Source organism: Vipera berus (assembly GCF_964194415.1).
Source record: "Vipera berus genome assembly, chromosome: 6".
Lineage (NCBI taxonomy): Eukaryota > Metazoa > Chordata > Lepidosauria > Squamata > Viperidae > Vipera > Vipera berus.
The window spans coordinates 48,200,373-48,218,169 of NC_138208.1; the positions used below are offsets into that span (position 1 = coordinate 48,200,373).

At 35.6% G+C, this 17,797-nt stretch overlaps 1 protein-coding gene across 2 annotated transcripts in view; it reads left to right on the plus strand.

The window, feature by feature from the left end:
• The window catches only part of NAV3 (neuron navigator 3), a gene marked incomplete at its 5' end in the record, with an annotated part of 246,791 nt that overhangs the window by 159,889 nt on the left and 69,105 nt on the right, over nt 1–17,797 (plus strand). The gene's annotated exons all lie outside the window — the stretch shown is intronic.

Consider the following 17,797-nt stretch of genomic DNA (forward strand, 5'->3'; position numbering starts at 1 on the left):
ATCGGCCATTTGTCTGAGATGATACAAGAAATATTGCCTTCAAGATCCCTTCCTGCCATGTGATCTGAATTTCCATGCACATTTTTTGTTCTTGTTTGAATGGCTCACCCATAGAAGATTTTCACAACCCAGTTACCTATAATTGAATCAGTGTATATGTAACTTAAATTTGGAATTATTTATCATGTTAAAACTGCTTTTCTCAACCATACATAAAGAATTAAATAGTTCAGCATTTTAATCATAAGCAACAAAAGTTTGGAAAAACATAAAGACATCGCATTATGAAAATGATCTAGCTATACTGTTTCTTTTGTTATTGGTTTTTTAATCAGTTTTAAGCTCATATATATTTCTTAACACCTGGTGGTTTAAATTTCTGTTAACAATTATTTGAATGGTTTGCAAGTAATATTGTACTTTGATTATGTAAAGGATAATCTTAACTGCTTTTTATATAGAAAACCCCAGTCAGGTTCAAAATTTTATATTTGAGGTTCTTTTTGCAGCCAAATATCTGCATAATAATGTTGCTTTAAAATATCCTACTTCTGTATTATAATTTGGACTTCAGCATAGTATGGAATAGTTTTTGGACATTGGAAAAGCAAGACTCAGGCAAATCAGAGACAAGAAAACTACAACCATGTGTTTTATCATTCAAATAGACTAGCACTAAAATCATGATATTAATTTGTTATAACTAAATTCTTCTTTAGCAAATCTATTTACTTGTTTTATTCATGCAATTGCTTTATTGTATAAATTTCAAAGAAAATAGAGCCTTCACATTTCTAATTTTTATCTCCTTGTACCAATTGGAAAAGACTTATCATTTTGAAGATTTCCTGGTACATATATTTAATTTACAGCTACTATAAAGAAAATTATTTTTTTCTCAAATCTAAAATATTGCATTTAGTTTGGGCCCACGTTTTAGAAAGCAATTGAAAAAATTGAAACATGTCCAGAGAATAGCAATCAAGACAGAAAAGGACCTGGAAGGATCTCCAGTTACTATTGGAAGTACCATTTAACAGTTGGTGGTACTGGGTATGTTTAGCCAGGAGAAGAGAAGATTGTGGGAATATATTATAGTTGTCTGTCTTCAAGCAGTTAAGGGTTTTATTTAATTAAAATCTCTGTTTCTATGCATTAGCCGGAAAAAAATATTATGGTAAATATTGAGAATATTTATCTCTTTACATTTGGTGCTCTTTTGATCCGTTATATTTCTAATTTTGCAGATACTAAAATTCTTAATAATAGAGGTATCCTGTTTGTTACTTTGGTTTTTATTTCACTCCCATGTAAATGGCTCAAGTATGTGTTTGGGAACTAGAGCTTATTTGTGTGTGTGTGTTTGTGTTGATTATAGCTGTGAAATATAACAGTGAGAGTCAATTGTATCTCATTATTACAGGAGGAAAATGTCAGTATGTGCAGTGTAGCAGACTGTCTTAAATAGGCACCGTGCTTTAAATACACCCGCAGAGCGTGCATTTTCTCTGATTTCACTGCAGCTAATTCTAGGAAGAAAACATAGAATGCTTTTGGTTAGATCTGTAATTTTGTAGGAAAATTCAGGCCATGTTAATTTTAATTTCAATTTGTATAAATATTTTGTGCAGTTCTATTATCTGTGAAGATATTTCATTTTATTTATTTTAATCTATGGACATAGTCAGTTCCTAAGCATTAAATAGTTCTAGTGCTATGCAACACAAAATGCTATTTTTAATATAAATGATACTTTGCTTTTCCCAAAAGTAGTAATATATGGTAATTATTTTTTATTTTATTTTATTATTTTCATTTTATTCAGTTTTCTACTATTTAATACTATTCAGTATTAAAGATATCTAACAATATTTTTTAAAGAATATAATTCAGAAAACAATTTAAAATGAACAATAACATAGTTCCTAAATCACTTTCTGAATTTAAAATATGACAAATGTGTCTTTATAGATTTTCTAAACACTGAAACATCAGAGGCCCTTTACAACTCTTTTTGACAGAAAGTTAATTTCTAAAGGGTCTTTCCTGGAGATTTTAGTAGCCACTCAGTTGAGTAACAGAAATGTGATTCTTTTGATCATCTCGAACAATTTAGGATTTTAAAGGGAATTACAAACATTTTAAATTTCGCCTAATAGGCAAGTGGCAAACCATAGATTTTTCAGAACAATATGACTATGAAAGCTTCCACAAGATAACATCCTGGCTGCTTCTCTTGTACCAACTGCAGCTTGTAAACACTTTTCAAGGATAGTCTATATAATGTAGTGGGTCCGACGCAAGGAAGAGATGCCAGCTGGAGTACGTGTTCAGCTCTTTATTGTGGGGGGGGTTCGTACTGGAGAACAAGGGCTACCTGGCCTCCTTATATACCTGGCCAGGTAGGCGGCTAGCCAATGAGGTTGGCCCTAGGTTTCCCGTCGAAACTAGGTTTCCCGCCAAAACCATCCAGGCCAATGCCCCCTAGTGGCCGCTACTATGCAGATGCCTGCACCTGGATACATAACAGTCTATGTGTAACATGTTGTGGTAATCTAGAAAGGATGTAGATAAATATATAAAAATTGACTCATTTCATTTCATTTCACGTGAGGAGTAATTATGCAAATTACTATTAATCATAGACACCATCTTCAAATCCAGTGACAGCCAAGGAACTAGGTGGCCCCCCAGTGTGTGAAATTGCTGTTCCATAGAAAGTACCACCCTATTCAAAATAGACTGAATCTCAAACACCAGAACCCTATTTCTTAATTACTACAATATTTCTGTTTGTGTGAATTTAATTTCAGCTTGTTTCCCCTCACTTAGTCCAGTATCAAATTTTGGCAACATGAAAATGAAGACTCAATAATCCAAGCCAAAAGTATCTAAAAAGGTTAGGTCATGGCAACTGGACCAAAGTTTGTTTATCGGAGACATTTCGTTACTCATCCAAATAACTTCATCACTCAAAATAAAAAACCAGGCAGACAGCCATTGCAATGTACTAATTCCTGCCACACCAGCTTCAGAGGTTTCCCCCCAAAATGTATTGCAGTATTATACATCATATAACACACCACAGTAAAGCAGTGATAATAATAATAATAATAATAATAATAATAATAATAATAATAATAATAATAATAATAATAATAATGATGTTGGAAGGGACCTTGGAGGTCATCTAATCCAACCCCCTGCTCAGGCAGGAAACCCTATACTATTTCAGACTTGTACCATTTCAGACTTGTTCTTGTAATAAAACTGCACATTGTAGAGATAAGCACTTAAAGGGAGCTAAAGATTCTTAATGGTTGAGAATAATTCTTTGTTCTTTTTATGATATGGTTCCTGAATTGCTTTGAAAAAACCCCACCTTTATATGTATGATTCTCTCTTTTGAGAGAATGAGAATCTTTGAACTGGTGATAAAGCCTAAGTGGGTCCCTCTCACTTATGAGCGACAGCAGCTATTTCCTTCTTATATTGAACAGAAGGAGGAGGATATATGACTGCTTTAATATGAAGAGGGAAGGTGTTTAAATCAAAATTCCAATGAAATAAATAATGTGTTGAAAGAACTTTTCAATGAATTAATCAGTTGTTGATAGAACAATAACCCCAAAGGAAAGAAACTGGCAAACTGTAGCTGGCCTCAACAATTCATGTTATCTGGGGTATATTTGCTAGCAAATATCTTAGACATGGTAAGAGTTTATTCATGTGTTGTATATTATTTACACATGCTCAATATAGCCAGTGTCATCCAACTAGGGAAAGCCAAGATGCAAATTAACAGTAGTCATATCATGCCTGGACTGCTTAGAAAGCAAATTCTGATATGAAGCAATGCTGCAAAAATAACATCAGTAGAGCTGCGTAAATATTTGAATTATACAAAGTGATTGACTTGTAGTTCTATAACATTGATCTAAGCAAGATTGCTCACAAATAGTTTCTCATCACTCTAACAAGATGAAGCAAATGTCTCCATGGGAATCTTTATGCGCACTGATACACTAACATCAAAGTTCCTGTGAAGCAAGAAAAGTTCCTCCCAGTAATTACAGCCCAACTCACAGATTTTGCTGCATCTATAATGTACTGAAATCAGAATAAAAATATTCTGGAATGTTTAGCCATCAGCCTCAAAGTAACCTATTAAGGGTTTTGAGGTTTTTTGAGGACTAGAGTGACTACTTTTGTTCTTTCCTACAAACATGATCTTTAACCACTGTCTTATTCCAAATGCTATCTTCCTTTTTATATGAAGCACAACATTTATTAAGTGTGTACCAATTGTGAGATTATAGGAAGAGAAATCCAGTTATGTCTTTTCCATATTGTTCTTACTATGTGTCAATTTTAATTCGACATTCAAAACCACCTCGGTCTCATTCTTGTCCTCTTCTATCACCCTTTTTAAAATTCGTTTTTATCATAGAAGTAGACTCAAACATAACATCTGAATGCAGCATTCCCAAATATTTTCCAAAGTTAGAACATATGTGTGTGCCATTGTAACTTTGAATGGTCACTAAAGGAATGGTTGTAAGTGAAGGACTAGCTCAGTGGTGGGATTCAGCCGGTTTGCACTACTTTGGCAGAACTGATAGCTAATTTTTTGTTGCCCAGGCCCAGAATGGACTTCCAGAAATGACATCCACACAGAGAGCCGGTTGTTCACTATTTGAATCCCACCACTGGATTAGCTGTATACCTTATGAATCATTTTGAATTTATAATACCAATTACTTAATTCAAAATAAAAGTGCAATAATTGTAATAGGTAATTACTTTAAATTTTTTGCTTTTGAAACATTTTAATTTAAAATATTTCTAAATTTTAACTAGTGAATTATAATTAAGGAATGTGTTAGTTTTGCTCTTACATAGTGAATGCTATTCATAGTTTCACACATTAATATAAAAATATGCAATAGAAGTTTGATACAAAAATACATATTTTGCAATACGTATCAGCTACTGTTCAGGAAGATACAGAAACAAGACTAACCATTGTCATGATAACTTGCTGATAAATGCATTTTATCTTAAATTTGTTATGCAAGCAAATACTTGTTAATATGCAGGACATTGCTTCATTTTTAAAACAACAGCAAAAATATTTGTTTAAAGGTGATATTTGTAATATTGAGCTAGAACTGCACAATGTTTCAAGTATGGATTAAAAAGTTAAAAAAAAGGATTTTTTTAAAAAATAGCTGTATAAGGTAATATAGAGTTCATTAGGTAATATTGAATATTACATAGGTGTAACCAGATATTATTTAATTATTTTGCTCCATTTAGATTTTTCTTACTCTCATGTTATTATCCAGTATTATACTGTGTATAATATTTATTTAATAAAGTTTAATAATAATTAACAATGGATGCTTTTTACCCTATTGTTCCGTTTATCCAATCCTTCATTTTACCTTTTCTCTGCTCAAATAACAGTTGTCTGTAGATATAACAATAATTTCTCAATATTATTTGAGAAATTAAGTCATTTGACAAAGCTTATATGATAATAAATCTATTAGTTTTTAAAGTCTGCAAATGCTACAGAATTCCTGGAAACTTGGCACTGAGACAAATCAGCCATCAACAGGCACATAGAGATAAGCAACATTTGCATACAATTCAAACGTTATAATAAAAAAGCTAATATGAAAAAAACTTGCCAACATTTAAATCGTAATTAAGCAGAGATTAATACCAGAATTATTACCAGACCAATAATCAAGTAGTAAACAGTACCCCAATCAAGGAACGAGCAATTCAAATAAGCAATCAAACAGTAAACAACAGCCTCATCTACCAAGAAGTAAACACAATTTCCATCCACATTCACAGGACAAGCCACTGTATATAAGCCAAAAGCAACCACCACTCCCTTTTAGCACTGAAGATGTTACCTAGTTGGATAATGAAGTATCTGCAAGAAAACAACTATGATCAGAGAGCATCAAGAATTCCAAAGCATCATCATTTCAGTCCTGGTGTCAGAAAAACTTCATATTTATTTTATCCTAGCTCAAATAAACCAACTTAATATTCCTTTTTCTTTGAACAATATTAATCTTTAGTTACTTCAAATAATGTTGAAGAACTTGATTTGTTTTCATTTTTTTCTTCTCTCTTCTCACAATAGTCTTCAAAACTTTAACAAGCCTATTTTTTAAATCTAACAGGAAAATTATGCAAGTCACTCTGTTGGTTTATTGTATTTATATTCTTTTTAATTATGGCAACATTCGCCAAATTATTTTGTTTGTTGTGTAAAATCTTTTCCCCTGTTATTCTTGTAGCCTGTCGTTCATAAATACAATTTCAACTGAATCTTGCTTTTGTCAGGTAGAACTATTTCTTCTTCCATAATTTCATTTACAGTCTCTTCATAGAGGTAGATGTTTCTGTTGAAATTATTAAAATTAACTTCTGAATCCATTGTTCCCTCTACTGTCCAATGTTTAATGTTTATATAAAAAATATTATATTTTTTTAAAAAAATAAAGCAAAACTTTTTTTCCATACGAAGAATTCTTTATAATCAATTCCAAAATCTTATTTTAAATTTAAAAACTTTGGTTAAAACTCTCTTTCACTAGTTTTTGAAGGAAAGTCACATAGAACTGTGAAACATATCACTCTAGAGGTTTCTAACAGAGGAAAAGCATTTAATAAGCAATTTCTGAAAATGATTAGAAAAGGAATTATGCAAACTTAGTGTCCTTTCAACGGTGACAACCATGGTTTGAGAAAGATTGCTATTCGCTCATCTCCTACAACTCTAAACATACTGGAGATCACTATCTTACTAGTCACCTCACAAGAAGCATCTGTCTGGAGCACTTGCAGGCCATGTCAAGCCCTCTCCTTGTCCTGAGAGGAATTATCAAGGAATCTTACCCATTCTTCATTTTGCCATGACCAGTGGGTCTGCTTTTTGGAGCTGTCTTAAGTCTACCATTTCTTTCTCCAGAGCTCCCTTCAAATCAGTGTTTTTCAAATTTGGCAACTTTAAGATGTGTGGACTTCAATGCCCAAATTTTCCCAATCAAGTTTGATGTTATAGATGATAAGTTATAGATGATAAGAGCCAGATAAAGTTGGCAATTATCTTGCAAACATTCTAATAGGCCAGCATGATTCTATCTGGAAGTCAGCAAAGTAGATTTAGCTCTCTGTATATACCACAGAACTTTTACACTGACCTAATTTAATATTCTTTCTTAGCAATATTAGAAAATAGATTCAGGAACATCTGCTGCAATGATGAAAGCAATCCCTGAGGCACAGGGGCCATTGAACTGCAGGTATATGCCTTGCTCTATATTGGATTACCACAATAGACTTTAAAACAGTTTGGAAATTTCAGTTGGCACAATACAGCAACAAATTTTTGGCAAGGTAACACATGACACAGGAATAGAGATTTGCATCTCCCCACCCCACCCCAAGTGAAGTAAGAAATAGAGCTGCTGCTGATCTGTCTTTGGGTTTTATGTTCTGTGTTAATAAATAATATTGACTTAAGAATAAGCAATAAGATGGCCATATATGTGGATGATATTTGGGATAATTTATAAAAAGTTTCTTTAAACTAAGTAGTGAACTAAATAGCGCCTATGGTTTAATAAGTGTAAATACCAGGATCTGAGTATTTTGGTGATTTCTTACTTCAAGCATTATCTTCCTATTCAGTAAGATCTAAGATAGCAGTTTTGAAGAACTACCATCTTTGGGGTCTATAAAGGTGGGCATTTGTCCACTGCCGCCCTACTTTTCATTGGGACTAAAGCCTGTTGAGATTTAGGAAGGCCATTAAGACTTGATTGTTTCAGGAAATCTTTGAAGACTAAAAAAAGGTAGGAGAACTACCGTATTTTCCGGCGTATAAGACGACTTTTTAACCCATGAAAAACTTCTCAAAAGTTGGGGGGTCGTCTTATACGCCCAGTCGTCTTATATGCCGGAAAATAGTACATAAATCAATCGAGCGCCCCCGTTCTTGCAAAGCAACTTCAAGCCTCCTTAGTCCAGTCCCCCCTCCAACGTGACTCTCCCTTCCCACCCCAAGAGCCTCTAAGCCCCTTCCCCTCCCCCTTGCAAACGCCAGACCCCGGGAGCTCTTGCGTTTATTCCAAAGGGTGGGTGGAAGGAAAAGCCCCTTTCGGCTCCGGCGTGGCTGCAAGTCGACGAGCCCAGGAAGGCATGCCCTCCCCTCTCACTGTGGAGGAAGCAGGGCAGGCTGGCATCGGGCAGGAGCCGGCTGGGCAGTCCTGCGCATGCGCGCGCTCCCCGGCTGCTAAGGAGTCCTCAGGGAGCCGTGGCAGGCACCTCACACCCTTCCCTCTCGAGGCGCCACCAGCAGAGCTGTCCGGCATCGGGCGGGAGCCGGCAGGGCAGTCCTGCGCACGCGTGCACTCCCCGGCTGCTAAGGAGTGCTCGGGGAGCCGTGGTAGGCACCTCACGCCCTTCCCTCTCGAGGCGGCACCGGCAGAGCTGTCCAGCGTCGGGTGGGAACCGGCAGGGCTTTGCACCATCTGCATCAGACGGGTCTGAATTGGGCTTGTGTCGGACACTTGGCAACTGGCATGTAAGTATTTTCCGGCGTATAAGACGAAAAATCTTGAAAATCTTCTCAAAAGTCGGGGGTCGTCTTATACGCCCAGTCGTCTTATACGCCGGAAAATACAGTAATGGTTTGTAAGATACAGGTAATCCTCGACTTACAACAGTTTGTTTAGTGACTGTTTAAAGTTACAACAACACTGAAAAATATGACTTATGACCATTTTTCATAATTACAACCTTTGCAGCATCCCCATGATCATGTGATCAAAATTCAGATGTTTGGGAACTGGCTTATATTTATGACTGTTGTTATGGCCCCCTCAGAGGCTGGTTCCGAGGAGGAGGAGAAAGAATTGGAGCTGGGACCGCCTGACAGGAAGGGCATGCCAGGGGGTGAGGATGATGCTGTCCTGGGCCCCTCAGGCATTGGGAGAGGTGGTCGACCAGATGGAGAGCTGCCTACCTGCACAGATACAGGGGAGGATTGGCTGCTGACCGGCAGTGGTGCTGATAGGCAGCCAATCTCCTCTGATGAGGAACAGCTGCCTGCTCCACTGATCCAAGGGCAAGGAGAGTGGAGCCTAGGCAAGCCTAGAAAAGGACTGCAAGGCTACTCAGGAGGAGGTTGCCCCACCCCTTCTCACAAGGAACACCTGGAGGGAAGTAACTTTAGGAGAAGCCATGTTCCTGGTCTTTGCCAGGAACAATTGTTTGTTTTGGCTTACACTCCCCCTGGCTTTTAATCATGTCTGTTGCTATTTGCCTTTCCTCACTTGGAAGATAGCTCTTCACATTTGTTTTGCACCTCGCCCTTCTCTTGTGGCCTACATTTGGCCTTTGCTTCACTGGGGCTTTGAAATTGCTTCTTTTCTGGGACCTGCTTCTTGTCCTGAGGACTGCCCTTATATTGTGCGTGGACCCTGCCTGGTGGATTGGACTAGGAACCCTGGACCTTGCCCTGTCAGCATGCTCCTACTCTGGGGGCTATCTTGGTACTAGAGGGAATGTTGTTTGGGGGACTGAGGGTGGCTGTCTTCAGGGAAGTGTGAAGGTGGAACCTTACTGGTTGGAGGGCCATTGGCTGGAACATTTGTTAAGAGAAATAAAGAACTCTCTAGAGGCCTGCCTTGGCTTGACCACCTGGGCCATAACAACTGTTGCTGTGTCCTGGGGTCATGTGTTCATCTTTTGAGAACTTCCGACCAGCAAGGTCAATGGGGAAGCTAGATTCACTTAACATCTGGGTTACCAACTTATCAACTGCAATGATTCACTTAACAACGGTGACAAAAATATTGTAAAATGGGCAAATTCACTCAACAAATGTTTCACTTAACAACATGAATTTTGGCCTCAATTGTGGTCATAAGCTGAGGACTATTTGTACTAGACATCTTCATTTCTAACTCAGAAAAAGGAGATCCATGGATGAAAGAAAACCACTGTAATACTTTCTAGGATAGGAAAGGAAAATTAGTATTATATGGCTGACAGAACACCATATAGGTAGTGAGGATCTATGGGAATTTTAGTGCTCTCTTCTTTCCTGCAGTGTTCAAGGTCAATCTTGGTGCTATGTCAGTCTGCAGAAGATATATTAAATGTGATTACATTGTAATAGCGATGGGGTGCTAAATTATCTGAATATCTATTCTGTCTGCAGCAGGCTGGCAGAACAAACAATGTGGATTTCCAACTGTTACTCTCTATTTGATGAATCTATAAGCATTTGATAAAAAGATTGATGGAGAATTTTTGTTTTGTTTTGGGTTTTTTTAGAGCTATAAAACTTACCCCAATAAAATTATGGACTGCATTGAAATGACTACACAGATAAAAAGTGGGGGTTATTTTAAATTACTTCTACACAGATTTCAAAATCCTTTTGTCTCATAATAAAGCTTCAATTTTTGGAGGATACAGTACAAAGGTAAAAGAATTATGAGTCTTTCCTTAATAATTGAAAACAAAAATGCATTTTCACAATGTATAAAGCTAATGAATGGAAAAGCTCAGATAGTTCTTAAGAGTTTTGCATATTGGCCTAAATTTAAACAAAATTAATTGTAAGCATTGGGGTATAAACTTAGTATGTATTCTCTTGGCTACAAGAAGCACAATTTTAGCAGAAGCATTGCTCCTTATGTGATTATGGCATCATTTCTTGGTGGAATTATTTTTATGTATGTACAACATATATCTTGATTTAAAACTTGAAATGAAGTTATGCTGCTTACTCACTTGCATAAGATGGAAGAAAATCAATATCATTTTCCTTATTAACAAGCAAATTATTTTTAGTCATGCTGCCTTTTCAACAAATGTTTTCCTTAGTACAGCAAAATTTAAAATTAGAAAGCAAGAGTCTTGGAGCTAAAATGTCTCAGAATATTATATTTGTATATTTAGAGCATTTAGAAGTAGAATTCTAAGCCAAATATACCGGTATTTCAATACAGGATATTCTTTGACTGCTATATGAACAATGGCTTATTCATTTTATTTACATAGTAAAAGTTATTTCTATTTTTATTAAACTGTTTGAAAAAGCTATCCTAAGAAGTGAAACCTTATATAATGTCATTTGTTGATATGTTGTCTGTATTCTTAGTAGAGAATATTTTGGCTATGGAAAGGTTGGTTAAATGTGTTCTGTGACCCACAAGTAATATAGGGTTTGTGTCACAGTGGTTATCATGCTTGAAAATGACACGTAATGCTTTATACTTGGGGTAGAAATTAAATAAAGTATGAGTCTAGTAGCACTTGTAGGTATTTTCCTATGGAGACTGAATATATGTGGAAAATTAATGGCTCTAGGAGAGTTCCAGAATATTCATTGTCTAATCTGACTTGCACTGTCCATGGCTTCATTTTTATGTTGTTTGTGCCATGTTCAATATGGCTAAATAGGCATAGTGCTGTTGTTTATGATTTATTAGCAGACGTGCCAAGGATGGTCCATTATAAAACAAGTGATGGATTGATTGATTGCAGTGGGAGCTGGTCAGGCATTGTCAGTTTGCTTGTTGTTTTGCACATTTTTTAAAAAAAACAACCCAAGTATGCTATGTTTCTTAAAAAAATGTCTCTTTTTGGAAAATCCAATTCAAAAGGAAGTTTGTGAATAAATTCATACTCATACTCTTTTTGTGTTCAGATTTGCCTAAAAAGCACCATTTAACTTAATGTTTGAAAAAGAAAGTTGTCAGGAAGTTTAAGAGTCCTAATGATCTGTAAAATAGCACATTCACTTCTGTCGTGCTCTTGTGAACCACACCACACTAAGCAGGAAAAACATCCAGCATGTTCTATTTCAAATAGATATATTTCAATGAGTTTGTCATTTATGAAAGTTACCTCAGGATGGAAAGAAAAAGAATAAAATTAGTGTCAGATGTACCTTTGATTGAGAGTTCAATATTTAAAGTGGAATCAATGGAATTAGCCTACAATTCAAACTATCATGTATAAATAGTCCAGTCCAATTTTGCAATAATTTCTATATATAGCTAGTATGATATCTCAATAAAACTACGATTCAGTAATATTTAACACTTTGTAAATATGAAATATAGGCAAGTGGCAGTATTGTTCATGAACATTAAAATGAGGGATATTGAGTACTAACATCTGCATTATATTAGAAAATACAGAGCAGATTGTATTTCACTTTTATCCAATTTGGGTTTATCTTGATGAGAAGTTTTCCTAATTAGAAATATAGAAAAAAATCCTTAATGATAGAACACTTTGTTTATATCTAAAGATATATTTATTTCAAATAAATTTAAAACATATTTTTGTAAAGATAGAAGTAAAGTCTCCTGTCCAGGTCACTAAATGAATGCATTGAGGGGGTTTTCTTTCAAACAAAAAGGAACATGCTTTATCATTATCTCCTTCCAAAACGTTATTTCAAGTTAATATTTTAGTCTATAGCTCTGGGATCCCTGATATTCTTTGATCCAAGTGCAACTTGATATTTTTAAAACAGCCATCATTAGTTATACTAACGCTGCCAGCTTTAAGATGGCTTTAATTTAGAAACATCTTCCAAGCCTGTGGTGGGAGTCACTTTCTGTGATAGTAAACCTGCCATGTGTTATGTATTCTGCTCAAGAGCTGTAAAAAGCAATAGCATATGCAATCATTAAGATCAGCAGTTATCTTCCATTCAGTGATGGGCCAGCCTTAAGCATTTGGTGGTGGCAAAATGCTGCTCTGTCAATCTTATATAAGTTAGGCTGGAGTAATGTAAAGCATAAGTGGATAAGGACACCACAGTTGCTGCTTTCTTTCTGAAAGTAAGAAAGGTTACTTGTATCCTTCCAGTTTTTTTCTGGTGAGAGAAAAGCATCTGCAGAAATGTTGGTCTACCAAAAAAAAAAAAAGTGAACTATCTCTGTCTTTGCTCCTCTTGGATGTTCCTGTACAGACAGACAGCATAATCTTTTGGAAGATTTTTTATTTCATTATGCTCAATTATGTTCTTGTGATCTGCCATGACTCCTTTTGAAATATGGATTGTTTTATCTGTAAACTGCCCAAAGGGTCCTTGAAATTGGATGGAAGGGAAAGAAAAAAGGAATGAAAGATGGTGGCTACATCTGTACAAATCAAGTGCTCCCCTTTTTTAGATGCACGGCAATGCTGCTAACTATGTTCAGGAATTTGGGGGATGAGGGGATAGTATGAATGCCAATTTGCGTACCATAAATAATGCTCAAACTCATTGTTTCCTTTTCAGGAAAAGCTGAAGAATGATTTTTAAATTTGGAAAGCAGATTAATGACACTCTTCTTTCAGACAATTTTATTTCACAGCAATAGGGAAATTAGGGAAACTTTCATAACAATGCTTGTCATTTTACATATGTGTTATCAGGTGCAAAGTACTAGAAATAAATAAGATTTTAAATAGGAATGTTGATTTCTTTAAAACTGCAGCTATTCAACATTCCTAAAATAATTGTGTTTTGCCCCGTTAGAGTATTTCTAATGGCTATTACTTAGTGGCAGTTTTTTTTAATAGACTGTAGAGAGTTCAATCTTCATGTAACAGCTGGGTAGAAGAGCAATAGCTGTTTTTTTATACATCAAGATAGATAAACAGACAGATACTTTATTATTGTTACAGTATAAAGGTAAAGGTAAAGGTTCCCCCGCACATGCGTGCTAGTCGTTTCCGACTCTAGGGACCGGTGCTCATCTCCGTTTCAAAGCCGAAGAGCCAGCGCTTGTCCGAGGACGTCTCCGTGGTCATGTGGCCGGCATGACTAGACGCCAAAGGCGCACGGAACGCTGTTACCTTCCCACCGTAGTGGTCCCTATTTTTCTACTTGCATTTTTTACGTGCTTTCGAACTGCTAGGTTGGCAGAAGCTGGGACGAGTAACAGGCGCTCACTCTGTTACGCGGCACTCGGGATTCGACCCGCCAAACTGCCGACCTTCTGATCGACAAGCTCAGCGTCTTAACCCACTGAGCCACCGCGTCCCTAGACAGTATATACCAGCTCAAAAACAAAATAAAAATGTGTGACAAGTAACAACCACAGTAAAAGCCAATAATGATAAAACTGGTGTGATTGATGTGTGACATTTTTACAAAGAGTAAAACAAACTTAGCCACGTTAAGAAAAAAATGGTTCACAATAAACATTTACACTGTACAACTAAGTAAAAGACACCTTTGCATAGTATAGTGTTTGTTGAAATGTTCAATTGTGACTATACAAATAATCTGAAAAGTTCACCAGTTTAACTCCATTTACCAAGTAACAGCTGGGTACTATCCAGAAGCATGTCTAATGTGCACTATTAAAAATAGTTTTAAAAAGCTCCCCAACTTATACTAAGGCCGAATTGTCTACATGCAAATGCTACTTCCTCTCAAAACTGTATAATACAGGGCTTTAACCTTTTCACGGATCGTACCACTTTTAGGACATAACAATATTTGAGTACCACCAGTGATTAGCAAGGTGTCAAAAACTCTAAAAAGGGGAGGAGGGGAATTTTGGGTTTTACTGATTAGATTCATTTCTTGTTATAGAAATGGCTATTTTATAATATTACGGAAAAGTAAAAGTTGAGGTTCAGTGTTAATGCTTCCTTCTATTGCAACAGAGGAAGTCTGCTCTTTTTCCCTTCTCCCACTCACTTTCCCCCCTACTATTTGCTTTTGTATTTTTGTATTTTATTCTATAATCTAATAAAATATTACAAACTGTAGGGGAAAAGGAAAAAGTACCAGTTTTATTTTTTTGGGTGGCTGTTCCTTTGGTGAATCACTTTCTCTTTGCACTGACAAATGTATGATAAATTTATCCATGTTTATTAATATGCACCACTACCAGCTAGCTCAGGGGTCTTCAAACTTGGCACTTTTAAGACTTGTGGATTTCAACTCCCAGAATTCCTCAGCCATCATAGCTGGTTGAGGAATTGTGAGAGTTGAAGTCCACAGGTTTAAAGTTGCTAAGTTGGTAGACCCCTGAGCTAGCTGGTGGGCCCTTCTTCCTCTCTCCCTTCTGAGTTCTTTCCACAGTGTAGTAGACTACACACACCCCACAATCCCTTCCCTGTACCCTTAAAGACACAGGAATCAAGTGCAAAGCAAAAAAAGGCTCACAAAATAAAGAAACACATAAACTCCAGATTTTTTTCCCCTTTAAGCTTCCTCAGGCGTGTCATGTGTCACAATCTGAGACTGAAAGTCTCTAGCAATTGTGAAAAGCTTTAGCCTTAAATTAAGTCTGTTTACCTTCAAAGAAAACTTTCTAAAAGCCATAGACAGACTCAAGATAAGGGGGTAAAACTAATTACATTTGGACTTCCAGTTCCTGTTTTTCAGCGAAGCAGCTGGATAATTCGAAATGCCGAATCCTCCGGCTGAAATTTCTTTTTGTTGTGGACCCTAAGGGGCCAGAACCCACCCTGAAGGGGTGGAATGAAGGAAGGAAATCCCAGGGACTTAGGAGAGATGGCAGTCTCTCCAAACAGTCCAAGAGAAGCCTCCCAGAAACCAACGGAAGAAAAGGTTGGCTAACTTCATGTCTAGTCATAGCTGAAACAACGGAAGTCATAAGCTATTAAACTAAGCAGATCTTAAACAGCATGCTTCAATCTGGATAAGAATAATGATTTTCTCTATCCTACCTATTTTCCTAAAGAAGAAAGTCCCCAAAATAAGAGATCTCCAAAGAAGGAAAGGGGGAGGGGGACTCTGCTCCCTCCCTTTTGTTAGCAGTGAAACTTACCCTTTAGAGAAAGAGAAAAGACTAGAAAGACATGAAAAATGAGCAAATGCTGACACCCGCCTGGTGGATGAGGATTTTTTTCTTTGAACTTTAAAGTTTTTAGAAAATGCAGCTGTGTAAACAAAGTGAGAATAACAAAGCTGAAGTAATGAATACTTTACAAAAGGAAACATATGATAAGTGACAACAATTTCAAAGGACAATGATTCTAAATTACATAGAAATCCAGAATAATTTTGAGAGTGTGAATCAACTTATTTCCAATTTAATTTCACTCCAAGAAATTCCCCAGGAAAATACAGTAGAGATGACTGAACAAAATTCTGAGGATAGAGACTTAAATATGGAACAGTATAAAATGATTACAAAAGGAAACAGATGATAAGCAGCAAAAATTTCAAAGGACAATGACTTTAAACTACAAGAAAATGCAGAACAACCTTGAGAGCATGAATCAACCTATTTTTAACCTAATTTCACTTCAAGAAATTTCTCAGGAAAATACAGTAGAGATGACTAAGTATAATTCTGAGGATAGAGATTTGAAGATGGAACCATATAAAATAAAAAAATATGATTTAATTCAAATATTAAATATTAGGAAATATTTCAACATGTGTAAGCAACTTTGAAGAAAAGGAGAAGAATGAGAAAAAAATTCCTTTTAGGGAAACAAACGACACAGCAAAAGATATTGATTAAAAAAGGCAATGGCCAGAGAAAAAAGACTAAAATGAAAATTCAGAAAAAAGATGGAGCTTTCCAGGGAGAATACTTTAAAAAGAAACATTTGTTTGAATATGGCTAAAGAAATGGAAAAAAAAACGTTGAAATACACTGCTCTTAGAGGGATGATTTTTTTTCCTTAACTAACATATGTTTTTTTCTGAAAAAAGTTGAAATGATTTAAACAAAAGCAAATGTTTTAGTTATTTAAACGTGACGATAAGAAAAGCATAAAAATGTGTTTTGAATGAGAGTTAAAGGATTATATGATTAGAACTATTGAATGGAATGTTTAAAATTTAAACAGATTAAATACATTTTAGCTATGGTCAAAAAGAATAAGAAATTGAGGGAATAAATACATATCAAATTAGGAGGGATACATATTTTAAGTTATATGTTATTTTTTTGTATGTTAGTGCTCTTGTCTTTTTTTTCTTGTCTCCCTTTTCTTTCTTCTTTTTCTCTCTTTTTTCTTCTTTTTTGTCTCTCTCTTTTCTTTTCTCTTTCTACTTTTTTACTTATTGATTAAGAAATATAAAAGCATGAGAGGGTTTATATGGAAAAAACAGAATGAAATCCACCAAGGTAAATATAGTTAAGTGTTAAAAAGATTGTCACTTGTAAGAATATTTAGAATTTGGGGGGGGGGAGTAATAAACTGAAATAAACACGGTAACAGGATTTATGATAAGGCAATTGAAACTATATATTTAACTGTTGTTAAGTAAAATAATGAAAATTGTTTTAATCTAATGTTTTGCAAAGAAAGATACTTTGGGGAAAGGGGAAATCAAATGAAATTAACATATGGAATATAGATCATAGAAATTAATTGTTAAGGACTGTCTTATAAATGTTACCCAGACAACATTCTGTTTTATAAATTACTGAATGATTTATGTTATGTTAAAAAATCCTAATAAAACATTTATACAAAAAAACTAATTACATTTCTTTAAAGGGATTAAACCTTTCCCTGTTGTCTTTTTTTCCCTTTCCCACCCAAGCCACCTCCTTTTATAGCCTCTGAAGAAAAAGTGCGGAGGGAGGAGAGGAGAACCTCAACTTTTTACTTTTCCATAATATTATAAAATAGGCATTTCTATAACAACAAATGAATCTAATCAGTAAAACCCAAAATCCCCCCCCCTTTTTAGTCATCAAGTTTTTGACACCTTGCTAAGCACTGGTGGTACTCAAATACTGTCATGTCC